The sequence below is a fragment of the Pseudophryne corroboree genome, unplaced genomic scaffold, assembly GCF_028390025.1.
Source record: "Pseudophryne corroboree isolate aPseCor3 unplaced genomic scaffold, aPseCor3.hap2 scaffold_1164, whole genome shotgun sequence".
Taxonomy (NCBI): Eukaryota; Metazoa; Chordata; class Amphibia; order Anura; family Myobatrachidae; genus Pseudophryne; species Pseudophryne corroboree.
The window spans coordinates 60,897-73,322 of record NW_026967789.1 but is presented as its reverse complement, the minus strand read 5'-3'; the positions used below and the strand labels follow the sequence as shown (position 1 = coordinate 73,322).

The following is a 12,426-nucleotide window of genomic DNA, read 5'->3' as shown; positions in this document are numbered from 1 at the left end:
GCCTGACTCGGAAAACCTGAACAAGGGAAAATGTCATCATCCCGCTGTCGGATTCTTGCGAGATTCGGATTCCATAGAGAAAAGGGGCATGCAGGGCATGGCGGCCTTTTGCAGTGCTTGGATGACCCCTTGTTCGCATTAAACACCCCCACCCTCCTTTGGTGTGGGGCTCATGTTGGCCATGCCCCATCCCCTGAAGCATTCAAGCTGATTTCTTGCAGCAGCTGGGCACTGTAACAGCTCCAGAGCTGCTCTGTAAGGCAAGTAAAAGGGTGTGGGCCCTGCAGCACCACCTGTAGTTCGCATTGTGCGTTGGAAGGCACAAAGTAAGCAGACGGGAGGAGAAGTCAGGATAGTACACAAGGGCATCCTTTTCTCTTAGTCCGTAGAGGATGCTGGGGTCACATTAAGAACCATGGGGTATAGACGGGATCCGCAAGAGACATGGGCACTTTAAGACTTTCAAAGGGTGTGAACTGGCTCCTCCCTCTATGCCCCTCCTCCAGACTCCAGTTATAGGAACTGTGCCCAGGGAGACGGACATTTCGAGGAAAGGATTTATAGTTAAACTAAGGTGAGCATCTTACCAGCTCACACCTTAAGCATGCCGCAGAACGTGGCATTCAACAGAACACAAGCCAACGGCATGAACAATTGCAGCAAAAAGCTGACCAGAACCGTAACACAACATGTGTATAACCACAAGTAATAACTGCAGACACAGTATGGACTGGGACGGGTGCCCAGCATCCTCTACGTACTAAGAGAAAAGGATTTACCGGTAGGTATTAAAATCCTATTTTCTCATACGACCTAGAGGATGCTGGGGTCACATTAAGAACCATGGGGTTATACCAAAGCTCTTGAACGGGTGGGAGAGTGCGTACGACTCTGCAGCACCGAATGACCCAACTTGAGGTTATCATCAGCCAAGGTATCAAACTTGTAAAACTTAGCAAAAGTGTTTACTAAATAGCTGCTCGGCAAAGTTGCAATGCCGAGACTCCCCGACCAGCTGCCCAGGATGAACCCACCTTTCTAGTAGAATGGGTCTTCACCTAATTCAGTAACGGCAATCCTGCCGTGGAATGAGCATGCTGAATCTTACCACAGATCCAGCGCATAATGGTCTGCATGGAAGCAGGACACCCAATCATGTTGGGAGCATACAGGACAAACAGAGCCTCTGTTTTCCTAATCTGAACCGTTCTGGTGACATAAATTTTCAAAGTTCTGACCACAGCCAGAGACTTTGACTCAACGAAGGTGTCAGTGGCCAAAGGCACCATGTGGAAAGATGAACCACCTTCGGCAGAAATTGTTGACGTGTCCTCAATTCTGCTCTATCTTCATGAAAGATCAAATAAAGGCTCTTGTGATACTGCATGGTTTGTACTGTTTTCCATGTGCTCCCAGATCTTTCAAGCAAGTAGCATGGTCAAGAAAGTTCTGTTTGAAAAGAAACAAACATTTACTGTCATTGTTATGCAAATAAACTTACATTAAAGCTAACAAGAAAGCACACTCGTTCTGTCTTTAAACTGATAAAAGAAACCCCAATAATATGGGGCATGCAAAAATTGAGATAAAACTCAGTTTTGCTCCTCTCCACGGAAATCTTTAATAAAAGGCGAAATATTTGTTAGTTCTGAAGAGAAACCAGAGCATGACCAAGATTCCACCTGTCGCCTGAGTGCCATGCCAGCAGTTCTCATTCAGCTCAAAGTGAGCACCCAATTTGAATGAAAGAAAGCAGATTTCTCACCAGGCTTCCCCTTGCTATAAACATGGTTTGTACTCTTTTCCATGTGCTCCCAGATCTTTCAAACAATTAGTGTGGTCAAGAAAGTTCTGTTTGAAAAGAAACAAACATTTACTGTAATTTCTATGCAAATGAGCTTACATTAAAGCACACTCGTTCTATCTTTAAACCAATAAAATAAAACCCCAATAAGATGGGGCATGCAAAAATTGAGATAAAACTCAGTTTTGCTCCTCTCCACGGAAATCTTTAGTAAAAGGCGAAAGATTTGTTCGTTCTGAAGAGAAACCACAGCATGACCAAGATTCTACCTGTCGCCTGAGTGCCATGCCAGCAGTCCTCATTCAGCTCAAAGTGAGCACCCAATTTGAAAGAAAGAAAGCAGATTTCTCACCAGGCTTCCCCTTGCTATAAACATGGTTTGTACTCTTTTCCATGTGCTCCCAGATCTTTCAAGCAATTAGTATAGTCAAGAAAGTTCTGTTTGAAAAGAAACAAACATTTACTGTCATTTCTACGCAAATGAGCTTACATTAAAGCACACTCGTTCTATCTTTAAACTGATAAAAGAAACCCCAATAAGACGGGGCATGCAAAAATTGAGATAAAACTCAGTTTTGCTCCTCTCCACGGAAATCTTTAGTAAAAGGCGAAAGATTTGTTCGTTCTGAAGAGAAACCAGAGCATGACCAAGATTCCACCTGTCGCCTGAGTGCCATGCCAGCAGTCCTCATTCAGCTCAAAGTGAGCACCCAATTTGAAAGAAAGAAAGCAGATTTCTCACCAGGCTTCCCCTTGCTATAAGCATGGTTTGTACTCTTTTCCATGTGCTCCCAGATCTTTCAAGCAATTAGTATGGTCAAGAAAGTTCTGCTTGAAAAGAAACAGACATTTATTGTCATTGTTATGCAAATATACTTACATTAAAGCTAACAAGAAAGCACACTCGTTCTGTCTTTAATCCGATAAAAGAAACCCCAATAATATGGGACATGCAAAAATTGAGATAAAACTCAGTTTTGCTCCTCTCCACGGAAATCTTTAGTAAAAGGCGAAAGATTTGTTCGTTCTGAAGAGAAACCAGAGCATGACCAAGATTCCACCTGTCGCCTGAGTGCCGTGCCAGCAGTCCTCATTCAGATCAAAGTGAGCGCCCAATTTGAAAGAAAGCAGATTTCTCACCTGTCTTCTCCTTGCTATAAGCATGGTTTGTACTGTATTCCATGTGCTCCCAGATCTTTCAAGCAAGTAGCATGGTCAAGAAAGTTCTGTTTGAAAAGAAACAAACATTTACTGTCATTTCTATGCAAATGAGCTTACATTAAAGCACACTCATTCTATCTTTAAACCGATAAAAGAAACCCCAAAAAGATGGGGCATGCAAAAATTGAGATAAAACTCGGTTTTGCTCCTCTCCACGGAAATCTTTAGTAAAAGGCGAAAGATTTGTTCGTTCTGAAGAGAAACCAGAGCATGACCAAGATTTTTATCTGAAAATATGTGTTCTCCCTGCAGTTGTTGTCCCCAGATGAGAGTTCCCTTGTGCTGCCTCAGTTGAATCTCCTTTACTTGACAGGGGGATGCTCGAGCAGCGACCCTCCCCAGCTCTAGCCCAACTCCTACTTACCTGCCAGGTGAGATACTATGATCATGAAGGTGCTTCTCCCAGGGTAAGGCTCACCCATTGCACTCTGGGTGTGCTGCTTCTGCGATTTCCCCAAATGTGGGAAACTTGACTGCATAATTTGTGTTTCCCCTGGTCGGCTCTCGTATAATTCAGATCTCTTTGTCTCAGGTCTCTCTCCAGCCTAGTTTGCTGTCTGTTTCTACTTCTCTTTTCTTGAGCCGCTCCCTTCTATGCCCTTGCGCACTATCCTGACTTCTCCCGTCTGCTTACTTTGTGCCTTCCAACGCACAATGCAAACTACAGGTAGTGCTGCAGGACCCACACCCTTTTACTTGCCTTACAGAGCGTCTCTGGAGCAGTTACAGTGCCCAGCTGCTGCAAGAAATCAGCTTGAATGCTTCAGGGGCTGGGGAATAGCCAACATGAGCCCCACACCGAAGGAGGGTGGAGGTGTGTAATGCGAACTAGGGGTCATCCAAGCGCCGCAAAAGGCCGCCATGCCCTGCACGCCCCTTGTCTCTTTTCATATGCAGACGAGGGTTGAAGCCAACTTTGACCCACTGTTTGGATGACATCACCATATGCAAATCCATCTGCTGCAGGCCTTCCCCCAGGAATGCTTGCACTAGTTGTTGCATTTGGTTTGTTGTTTGGGGGTGCTTCAGTATTAGGCAGCCTTCTGCCCTCCCATGTTCATCTGAAAATATATGTTCTCCCTGCAGTTGTTGTCCCCAGATGAGAGTTCCCTTGTGCTGCCTCAGTTGAATCTCCTTTACTTGACAGAGATGTGCCTGAGCAGCGGCCCTCCCCAGCCCTATCCCAAATCATACTTATTTTGCATAGGCGATACCATGGTCATGAAGATTGTTCTCCCAGGGTGAGGTTCATTCATTGCATTCTGGGTATGCTGACCCCTGTGATTTCCCCAAATGTGGGAAACTCGACTGCATTATTTGTGGTAGTGGGGGACTGTGTTTGTGCTTTCCTCTGGTCAGCTCTGGTAAAAATCAGATTTCTTTATCTCAGATCTTCCTCTAGCCTTGTTCTTCTTTCGAGAGTTCCCTTGTGCTGCCTCAGTTGGATCTCTTTCACTTGACAGGGGGGTGCCCGAGCAGCGACCCTCCCCAGCTCTAGCCCAACTCCTACTTACCTGCCAGGTGAGATACTATGATCATGAAGGTGCTTCTCCCAGGGCAAGGCTCACCCATTGCACTCTGGTTGTGCTGCCCCTGTGATTTCCCCAAATGTGGGAAACTTGACTGCATAATTTGTGTTTCCCTTGGTCGGCTCTCGTATAATTCAGATCTCTTTGTCTCAGGTCTATCTCCAGCCTAGTTTGCTGTCTGTTTCCACTTCTCTTTTCTTGAGCCGCTCCCTTCTATGCCCTTGCGCACTATCCTGACTTCTCCCGTCTGCTTACTTTGTGCCTTCCAACGCACAATGCAAACTACAGGTAGTGCTGCAGGACCCACACCCTTTTACTTGCCTTACAGAGCGTCTCTGGAGCAGTTACAGTGCCCAGCTGCTGCAAGAAATCAGCTTGAATGCTTCAGGGGCTGGGGAATAGCCAACATGAGCCCCACACCGAAGGAGGGTGGAGGTGTGTAATGCGAACTAGGGGTCATCCAAGCGCCGCAAAAGGCCGCCATGCCCTGCACGCCCCTTGTCTCTTTTCATATGCAGACGAGGGTTGAAGCCAACTTTGACCCACTGTTTGGATGACATCACCATATGCAAATCCATCTGCTGCAGGCCTTCCCCCAGGAATGCTTGCACTAGTTGTTGCATTTGGTTTGTTGTTTGGGGGTGCTTCAGTATTAGGCAGCCTTCTGCCCTCCCATGTTCATCTGAAAATATATGTTCTCCCTGCAGTTGTTGTCCCCAGATGAGAGTTCCCTTGTGCTGCCTCAGTTGAATCTCCTTTACTTGACAGAGATGTGCCTGAGCAGCGGCCCTCCCCAGCCCTATCCCAAATCATACTTATTTTGCATAGGCGATACCATGGTCATGAAGATTGTTCTCCCAGGGTGAGGTTCATTCATTGCATTCTGGGTATGCTGACCCCTGTGATTTCCCCAAATGTGGGAAACTCGACTGCATTATTTGTGGTAGTGGGGGACTGTGTTTGTGCTTTCCTCTGGTCAGCTCTGGTAAAAATCAGATTTCTTTATCTCAGATCTTCCTCTAGCCTTGTTCTTCTTTCGAGAGTTCCCTTGTGCTGCCTCAGTTGGATCTCTTTCACTTGACAGGGGGGTGCCCGAGCAGCGACCCTCCCCAGCTCTAGCCCAACTCCTACTTACCTGCCAGGTGAGATACTATGATCATGAAGGTGCTTCTCCCAGGGCAAGGCTCACCCATTGCACTCTGGTTGTGCTGCCCCTGTGATTTCCCCAAATGTGGGAAACTTGACTGCATAATTTGTGTTTCCCTTGGTCGGCTCTCGTATAATTCAGATCTCTTTGTCTCAGGTCTATCTCCAGCCTAGTTTGCTGTCTGTTTCCACTTCTCTTTTCTTGAGCCGCTCCCTTCTATGCCCTTGCGCACTATCCTGACTTCTCCCGTCTGCTTACTTCGTGCCTTCCAACGCACAATGCAAACTACAGGTAGTGCTGCAGGGCCCACACCCTTTTACTTGCCTTACAGAGCAGCTCTGGAGCAGTTACAGTGCCCAGCTGCTGCAAGAAATCAGCTTGAATGCTTCAGGGGCTGGGGCATAGCCAACATGAGCCCCACACCGAAGGAGGGTGGAGGTGTGTAATGCTAACTAGGGGTCATCCAAGCGCCGCAAAAGGCCGCCATGCCCTGCACGCCCCTTTTCTCTTTTCATATGCAGACGAGGGTTGAAGCCAACTTTGACCCACTGCTTGGATGGCATCACCATATGCAAATCCATCTGCTGCAGGCCTTCCCCCAGGAATGCTTGCACTAGTTGTAGCATTTGGTTTGTTGTTTGGGGGTGCTTCAGTATTAGGCAGCCTTCTGCCCTCCCATGTTCATCTGAAAATATGTGTTCTCCCTGCAGTTGTTGTCCCCAGATGAGAGTTCCCTTGTGCTGCCTCAGTTGAATCTCCTTTACTTGACAGAGATGTGCCTGAGCAGCGGCCCTCCCCAGCCCTATCCCAAATCATACTTATTTTGCATAGGAGAGACCATGGTCTTGAAGATTCTCCCAGGGTGAGGTTCATTCATTGCATTCTGGGTATGCTGACCCCTGTGATTTCCCCAAATGTGGGAAACTCAACTGCATTATTTGTGGTAGTGGGGGACTGTGTTTGTGCTTTCCTCTGGTCAGCTCTGGTAAAAGTCAGATTTCTTTGTTTCAGTTCTTCCTCTAGCCTTGTTCTTCTTTCGAGAGTTCCCTTGTGCTGCCTCAGTTGGATCTCCTTCACTTGACAGGGGGGTGCCCGAGCAGCGACCCTCCCCAGCTCTAGCCCAACTTCTACTTACCTGCCAGGTGAGATACTATAATCATGAAGGTGCTTCTCCCAGGGCAAGGCTCACCCGTTGCACTCTGGATTTGCTGCCCCTGCGATTTCCCCAAATGTGGGAAACTTGACTGCATAATTTGTGTTTCCCCTGGTCGGCTCTCGTATAATTCAGATCTCTTTGTCTCAGGTCTCTCTCCAGCCTAGTTTGCTGTCTGTTTCCACTTCTCTTTTCTTAAGCCGCTCCATTCTATGGCCTTGCGCACTATCCTTACTTCTCCCGTCTGCTTACTTTGTGCCTTCCAATGCACAATGCAAACTACAGGTAGTGCTGCAGGGCCCACACCCTTTTACTTGCTTTACAGAGCAGCTCTGGAGCTGTTACAGTGCCCAGCTGCTGCAAGAAATCAGCTTGAATGCTTCAGGGGCTGGGGCATAGCCAACATGAGCCCCACACCGAAGGAGGGTGGAGGTGTTTAATGCGAACTAGGGGTCATCCAAGCGCCGCAAAAGGCAGCCATGCCCTGCACACCCCTTTTTTATTTTCATATGCAGACGAGGGTTGAATCCAACTTTGACCCACTGCTTGGATGACATCACCATATGCAAATCCGTCTGCTGCAGGCCTTCCCCCAGGAATGCTTGCACTAGTAGTTGCATTTGGTTTGTTGTTTGGGGGTGCTTCAGTATTAGGCAGCCTTCTGCCCTCCCATGTTCATCTGAAAATATGTGTTCTCCCTGCAGTTGTTGTCCCCAGATGAGAGTTCCCTTGTGCTGCCTCAGTTGAATCTCCTTTACTTGACAGAGATGTGCCTGAGCAGCGGCCCTCCCCAGCCCTATCCCAAATCATACTTATTTTGCATAGGAGATACCATGGTCATGAAGATTGTTCTCCCAGGGTGAGGTTCATTCATTGCACTCTGGGTATGCTGACCCCTGTGATTTCCCCAAATGTGGGAAACTCGACTGCATTATTTGTGGTAGTGGGGGACTGTGTTTGTGCTTTCCTCTGGTCAGCTCTGGTAAAAGTCAGATTTCTTTGTCTCAGATCTTCCTCTAGCCTTGTTCTTCTTTCGAGAGTTCCCTTGTGCTGCCTCAGTTGGATCTCCTTCACTTGACAGGGGGTGCCCGAGCAGCAATCCTCCACAGCTCTAGCCCAACTCCTACTTACCTGCCAGGTGAGATACTATGATCTTCACTGTTAGGGCAATCAGGATGTGGAATTCCCTGCCAGGGAAGGTGGTAATGGCGGACTCTGTAATTGGATTTAAAAAAGGAATGGATACATTTCTGAATGAAAAAGCTATCCAAGGTTATAATACTTAAAATATCAACATGGTTAATCCGGGGGTAACATGAGTTATAGTAGCTAACTAGTCATAAAACATTATTCAGCAAGTATGTAGAATCATCACAACTTAAAACAGGTTGAACACGATGGGCAATTTGCCTCTATTCAACCTCAAAAACTATGTTACCATATGTTACTATATTACTATGTTACTGTAGTATACAGAACACCACAATGTAATGAGCAGTGATAGTGAGCACTGATGAGGATACTAGAACTGACACTGAGCAGCAAGATGCAGCACTGGACTATTAGTAATGTACTGTAGTATGCTGAGCACCACAATGCAGCACAAGACAATGAGCAGTGATACTGAGCACTGATGAGGATACTACTGAGAACTGACACTGAGCAGGAGAGACACACTACTAGTATTACTGAGCAGCAATAAGTAACCACTGATACTGAGCACTGATATTGAGATTTCCACTGAGAGAACATAGCCACGTCCTCTCCGCTCTCTCTTCAATGCACGAGTAAAAATGGCGGCAACGCGCAGCTCTTTATATGGAATCCGAATCTCGCGAGAATCCGACAGCGGGATGATGACATTTTCCCTTGTTCAGGTTTTCCGAGTCAGGCGGGAACAACCGAGCCTGCCTCGGACCAGTGTAAACCACGTGGAGTTCGTCGGGAATTCGGTTCTCGGAGAACCGAACCCGCTCCTCTATATATACTATATTACTATGTTACTGTAGTATACAGAACACCACAATGCAATGAGCAGTGATAGTGAGCACTGATGAGGATACTAGAACTGACACTGAGCAGCAAGATGCAGCACTGGACTATTAGTAATGTACTGTAGTATGCTGAGCACCACAATGCAGCACAAGACAATGAGCAGTGATACTGAGCACTGATGAGGATACTACTGAGAACTGACACTGAGCAGGAGAGACACACTACTAGTATTACTGAGCAGCAATAAGTAACCACTGATACTGAGCACTGATATTGAGATTTCCACTGAGAGAACATAGCCACGTCCTCTCCGCTCTCTCTTCAATGCACGAGTAAAAATGGCAGCAACGCGCAGCTCTTTATATGGAATCCGAATCTCACGAGAATCTGACAGCGGGATGATGACATTTTCCCTTGTTCAGGTTTTCCGAGTCAGGCAGGAACAACCGAGCCTGCCTCGGACCAATGTAAACCACGTGGAGTTCGTGGGGAATTCGGTTCTCGGAGAACCGAACCCGCTCCTCTCTACCTTATACCCATCAATTGTTTTTATTTTCAATCTAAGCCCCTGCAGTTTTCTGTAAGCATCTGCTTCGCTATGATGATCAACAAGTCACAAGGGCAAACACTCAGGGCTTGAGGCGTAGATCTTAGGACCAGCTGCTACAAGCATGGCAGAGGTGTCACTATCACTGGTGACACCCAGAGAGGTGGCGAGGGAGATTGTAATGCAGTGCGCGCAGATAAACAGCGCAATGGTAAAAAGGAGGCATGGTTTCATAGGTAGGGGCGTGGCCTGGTGGCCTGAATCTACATTTTGTTGCTCCGGGTGTCCCGGGGGTTGGGGGCTGCACCCGGGGACTAGTGTGTGAGCGGTGCTGGCTCCTGCACAGTGACAGGGCATGGCCACCCAGCATGACGCCTCCCTTCTTGACCATGCTGTAATTGCAGTCGCACTGCAGTTCAGCGTGATCATAAAAAATGGTGTAGGCTCCTGCTGGTGCAGACTGTAGAGAAAAGCTGCTGTGACCACGCCCCCTGTGTCTCCTCCGTTGCAGACCCCATTTTGAAGCCTTGCCCCCGGACTAAGAGAAAAGAATGCCCTTGCGCACTATCCTGACTTCTCCTCCCGTCTGCTTAATTTGTGCCTTCCAACGCACAATGCGAACAAGAGGTGGTGCTGCAGGGCCCACACCCTTTTACTTGCCTTACAGAACAGCTCTGGAGCTGTTACAGTGCCCAGCTGCTGCAAGAAATCAGCTTGAATGCATCAGGGGATGGGGCATGGCCAACATGAGCCCCACACCAAAGGAGGGTGGAGGTGTTTAATGCGAACTAGGGGTCATCCAAGCACTGCAAAAGGCCGCCATGCCCTGCATGCCCCTTTTCTCTTTTCATATGCAGATGAGGGTTCCAGTCAACTTTGGCCCACTGCTTGGATTTACATCACCGTATGCAAATCCGTCTGCTGCAGACCTTCCCCCAGGAGTGCTTGTACTAGTTGTTGCATATGGGCCCTCATTCCGAGTCGTTCGCTCTGTAAATTTCATCGCATCGCAGTGAAATTCTGCTTAGTACGCATGCGCAATATTCGCACTGCGACTGCGCCAAGTAATTTTACAATGAAGAAAGTATTTTTACTCACGGCTTTTTCTTCGCTCCGGCGATCGTAATGTGATTGACAGGAAATGGGTGTTACTGGGCGGAAACAGGCCGTTTTATGGGCGTGTGGGAAAAAACGCTACAGTTTCCGGAAAAAACGCAGGAGTGGCCGGAGAAACGGGGGAGTGTCTGGGCGAACTCTGGGAGTGTTTGTGACGTCAAACCAGGAACGACAAGCACTGAACTGATCGCAGATGCCGAGTAAGTCTGAAGCTACTCTGAAACTGCTAAGTAGTTTGTAATCGCAATATTGCGAATACATCGGTCGCAATTTTAAGAAGCTAAGATTCACTCCCAGTAGGCGGCGGCTTAGCGTGTGTAACTCTGCTAAAATCGCCTTGCGAGCGATCAACTCGGAATGAGGGCCATGGTTTGATATTTGATGGTGCTTCAGTATTAGGCTGCCTTCCGCCCTCCCATGTTCATCTGAAAAGATGTGGTCTCCCTGCAGTTGTTGTCCCAAGATGAGAGTTCCCTTGTGCTGCCTCAGTTGAATCTCCTTTACTTGACAGAGATGTGCCTGAGCAGCGGCCCTCACCAGCCCTATTCCAAATCATACTTATTTTGCATAGGAGATACCATGGTCATGAAGATTTTTCTCCCAGGGTGAGGTTCATTCATTGCATTTTGGGTATGCTGACCCCTGTGATTTCCCCAAATGTGGGAAACTCAGCTGCATTATTTGTGGTAGTGGGGGACTGTGTTTGTGCTTTCCTCTGGTCAGCTCTGGTAAAAGTCAGATTTCTTTGTCTCAGATTTTCCTCTAGCCTTGTTCTTCTTTCGAGAGTTCCCTTGTGCTGCCTTAGTTGGATCTCCTTCACTTTACAGGGGGGTACCCGAGCAGCGACCCTCCCCAGCTCTAGCCCAACTCCTACTTACCTGCCAGGTGAGATACTATGATCATGAAGGTGCTTCTCCCAGGGCAAGGCTAACCCATTGCACTCTGGGTGTGCTGCTCCTGCGATTTCCCCAAATGTGGGAAACTTGACTGTATAATTTGTGTTTCCCCTGGTCGGCTCTCGTATAATTCAGATCTCTTTGTCTCAGGTCTCTCTCCAGCCTAGTTTGCTGTCTGTTTCCACTTCTCTTTTCTTGAGCCGCTCCCTTCTATGCCCTTGCGCACTATCCTGACTTCTCCTCCTGTCTGCTTACTTTGTGCCTTCCAACGCACAATGCGAACTACAGGTAGTGCTGCAGGGCCCACACCCTTTTACTTGCCTTACAGAGCAGCTCTGGAGCTGTTACAGTGCCCAGCTGCTGCAAGAAATCAGCTTGAATGCTTCAGGGGCTGGGGCATAGCCAACATGAGCCCCACACCAAAGGAGGGTGGAGGTGTTTAATGCAAACTAGGGGTCAGCCAAGCGCCGCAAAAGGCCACCATGCCCTGCACGCCCCTTTTCTCTTTTCATATGCAGACGAGGGTTGAAGCCAACTTTGACCCACTGCTTGGATGACATCACCATATGCAAATCCATCTGCGGCAGGCCTTCCCCCAGGAATGCTTGCACTAGTTGTTGCATTTGGTTTGTTGTTTGGGGGTGCTTCAGTATTAGGCAGTCTTCTGCCCTCCCATGTTCATCTGAAAATATATGTTCTCCCTGCAGTTGTTGTCCCAAGATGAGAGTTCCCTTGTGCTGCCTCAGTTGAATCTCCTTTACTTGACAGAGATGTGCATGAGCAGCGGCCCTCCCCAGCCCTATTCCAAATCATACTTATTTTGCATAGGAGATACCATGGTCATGAAGATTTTTCTCCCAGGGTGAGGTTCATTCATTGCATTTTGGGTATGCTGACCCCTGTGATTTCCCCAAATGTGGGAAACTTGACTGCATTATTTGTGGTAGTGGGAGACTGTGTTTGTGCTTTCCTCTGGTCAGCTCTGGTAAAAGTCAGATTTCTTTGTCTCAGATCTTCC

At 47.8% G+C, this 12,426-nt stretch overlaps 16 non-coding genes across 16 annotated transcripts; 11 read left to right on the top strand and 5 right to left on the bottom strand.

Moving 5' to 3' along the window:
• Window positions 1-1,552: 1,552 nt before the first annotated feature.
• LOC134990419 (U5 spliceosomal RNA) lies at window positions 1,553-1,668 on the bottom strand. The gene has a single exon (XR_010195237.1). It is a non-coding gene; the product is annotated as a U5 spliceosomal RNA (small nuclear RNA).
• Window positions 1,669-1,943: 275 nt separating this feature from the next.
• Window positions 1,944-2,059, bottom strand: LOC134990416 (U5 spliceosomal RNA). The gene has a single exon (XR_010195234.1). It is a non-coding gene; the product is annotated as a U5 spliceosomal RNA (small nuclear RNA).
• A 274-nt stretch (window positions 2,060-2,333) lies between these two features.
• On the bottom strand, window positions 2,334-2,449 carry LOC134990414 (U5 spliceosomal RNA). The gene has a single exon (XR_010195232.1). It is a non-coding gene; the product is annotated as a U5 spliceosomal RNA (small nuclear RNA).
• Window positions 2,450-2,735: 286 nt separating this feature from the next.
• Window positions 2,736-2,851, bottom strand: LOC134990415 (U5 spliceosomal RNA). Its single transcript, XR_010195233.1, has one exon. It is a non-coding gene; the product is annotated as a U5 spliceosomal RNA (small nuclear RNA).
• A 270-nt stretch (window positions 2,852-3,121) lies between these two features.
• LOC134990411 (U5 spliceosomal RNA) lies at window positions 3,122-3,237 on the bottom strand. Its single transcript, XR_010195229.1, has one exon. It is a non-coding gene; the product is annotated as a U5 spliceosomal RNA (small nuclear RNA).
• Window positions 3,238-3,381: 144 nt separating this feature from the next.
• On the top strand, window positions 3,382-3,544 carry LOC134990374 (U1 spliceosomal RNA). The gene has a single exon (XR_010195204.1). It is a non-coding gene; the product is annotated as a U1 spliceosomal RNA (small nuclear RNA).
• A 671-nt stretch (window positions 3,545-4,215) lies between these two features.
• On the top strand, window positions 4,216-4,379 carry LOC134990436 (U1 spliceosomal RNA). Its single transcript, XR_010195254.1, has one exon. It is a non-coding gene; the product is annotated as a U1 spliceosomal RNA (small nuclear RNA).
• Window positions 4,380-4,531: 152 nt separating this feature from the next.
• Window positions 4,532-4,694, top strand: LOC134990397 (U1 spliceosomal RNA). Its single transcript, XR_010195221.1, has one exon. It is a non-coding gene; the product is annotated as a U1 spliceosomal RNA (small nuclear RNA).
• A 671-nt stretch (window positions 4,695-5,365) lies between these two features.
• Window positions 5,366-5,529, top strand: LOC134990435 (U1 spliceosomal RNA). The gene has a single exon (XR_010195253.1). It is a non-coding gene; the product is annotated as a U1 spliceosomal RNA (small nuclear RNA).
• Window positions 5,530-5,681: 152 nt separating this feature from the next.
• On the top strand, window positions 5,682-5,844 carry LOC134990396 (U1 spliceosomal RNA). Its single transcript, XR_010195220.1, has one exon. It is a non-coding gene; the product is annotated as a U1 spliceosomal RNA (small nuclear RNA).
• A 671-nt stretch (window positions 5,845-6,515) lies between these two features.
• On the top strand, window positions 6,516-6,676 carry LOC134990452 (U1 spliceosomal RNA). Its single transcript, XR_010195269.1, has one exon. It is a non-coding gene; the product is annotated as a U1 spliceosomal RNA (small nuclear RNA).
• Window positions 6,677-6,828: 152 nt separating this feature from the next.
• On the top strand, window positions 6,829-6,991 carry LOC134990405 (U1 spliceosomal RNA). Its single transcript, XR_010195226.1, has one exon. It is a non-coding gene; the product is annotated as a U1 spliceosomal RNA (small nuclear RNA).
• A 671-nt stretch (window positions 6,992-7,662) lies between these two features.
• Window positions 7,663-7,826, top strand: LOC134990426 (U1 spliceosomal RNA). Its single transcript, XR_010195244.1, has one exon. It is a non-coding gene; the product is annotated as a U1 spliceosomal RNA (small nuclear RNA).
• Window positions 7,827-11,066: 3,240 nt separating this feature from the next.
• LOC134990427 (U1 spliceosomal RNA) lies at window positions 11,067-11,230 on the top strand. Its single transcript, XR_010195245.1, has one exon. It is a non-coding gene; the product is annotated as a U1 spliceosomal RNA (small nuclear RNA).
• Window positions 11,231-11,382: 152 nt separating this feature from the next.
• Window positions 11,383-11,545, top strand: LOC134990384 (U1 spliceosomal RNA). The gene has a single exon (XR_010195213.1). It is a non-coding gene; the product is annotated as a U1 spliceosomal RNA (small nuclear RNA).
• Window positions 11,546-12,219: 674 nt separating this feature from the next.
• LOC134990451 (U1 spliceosomal RNA) lies at window positions 12,220-12,383 on the top strand. The gene has a single exon (XR_010195268.1). It is a non-coding gene; the product is annotated as a U1 spliceosomal RNA (small nuclear RNA).
• The last annotated feature ends 43 nt before the right edge of the window (window positions 12,384-12,426 follow it).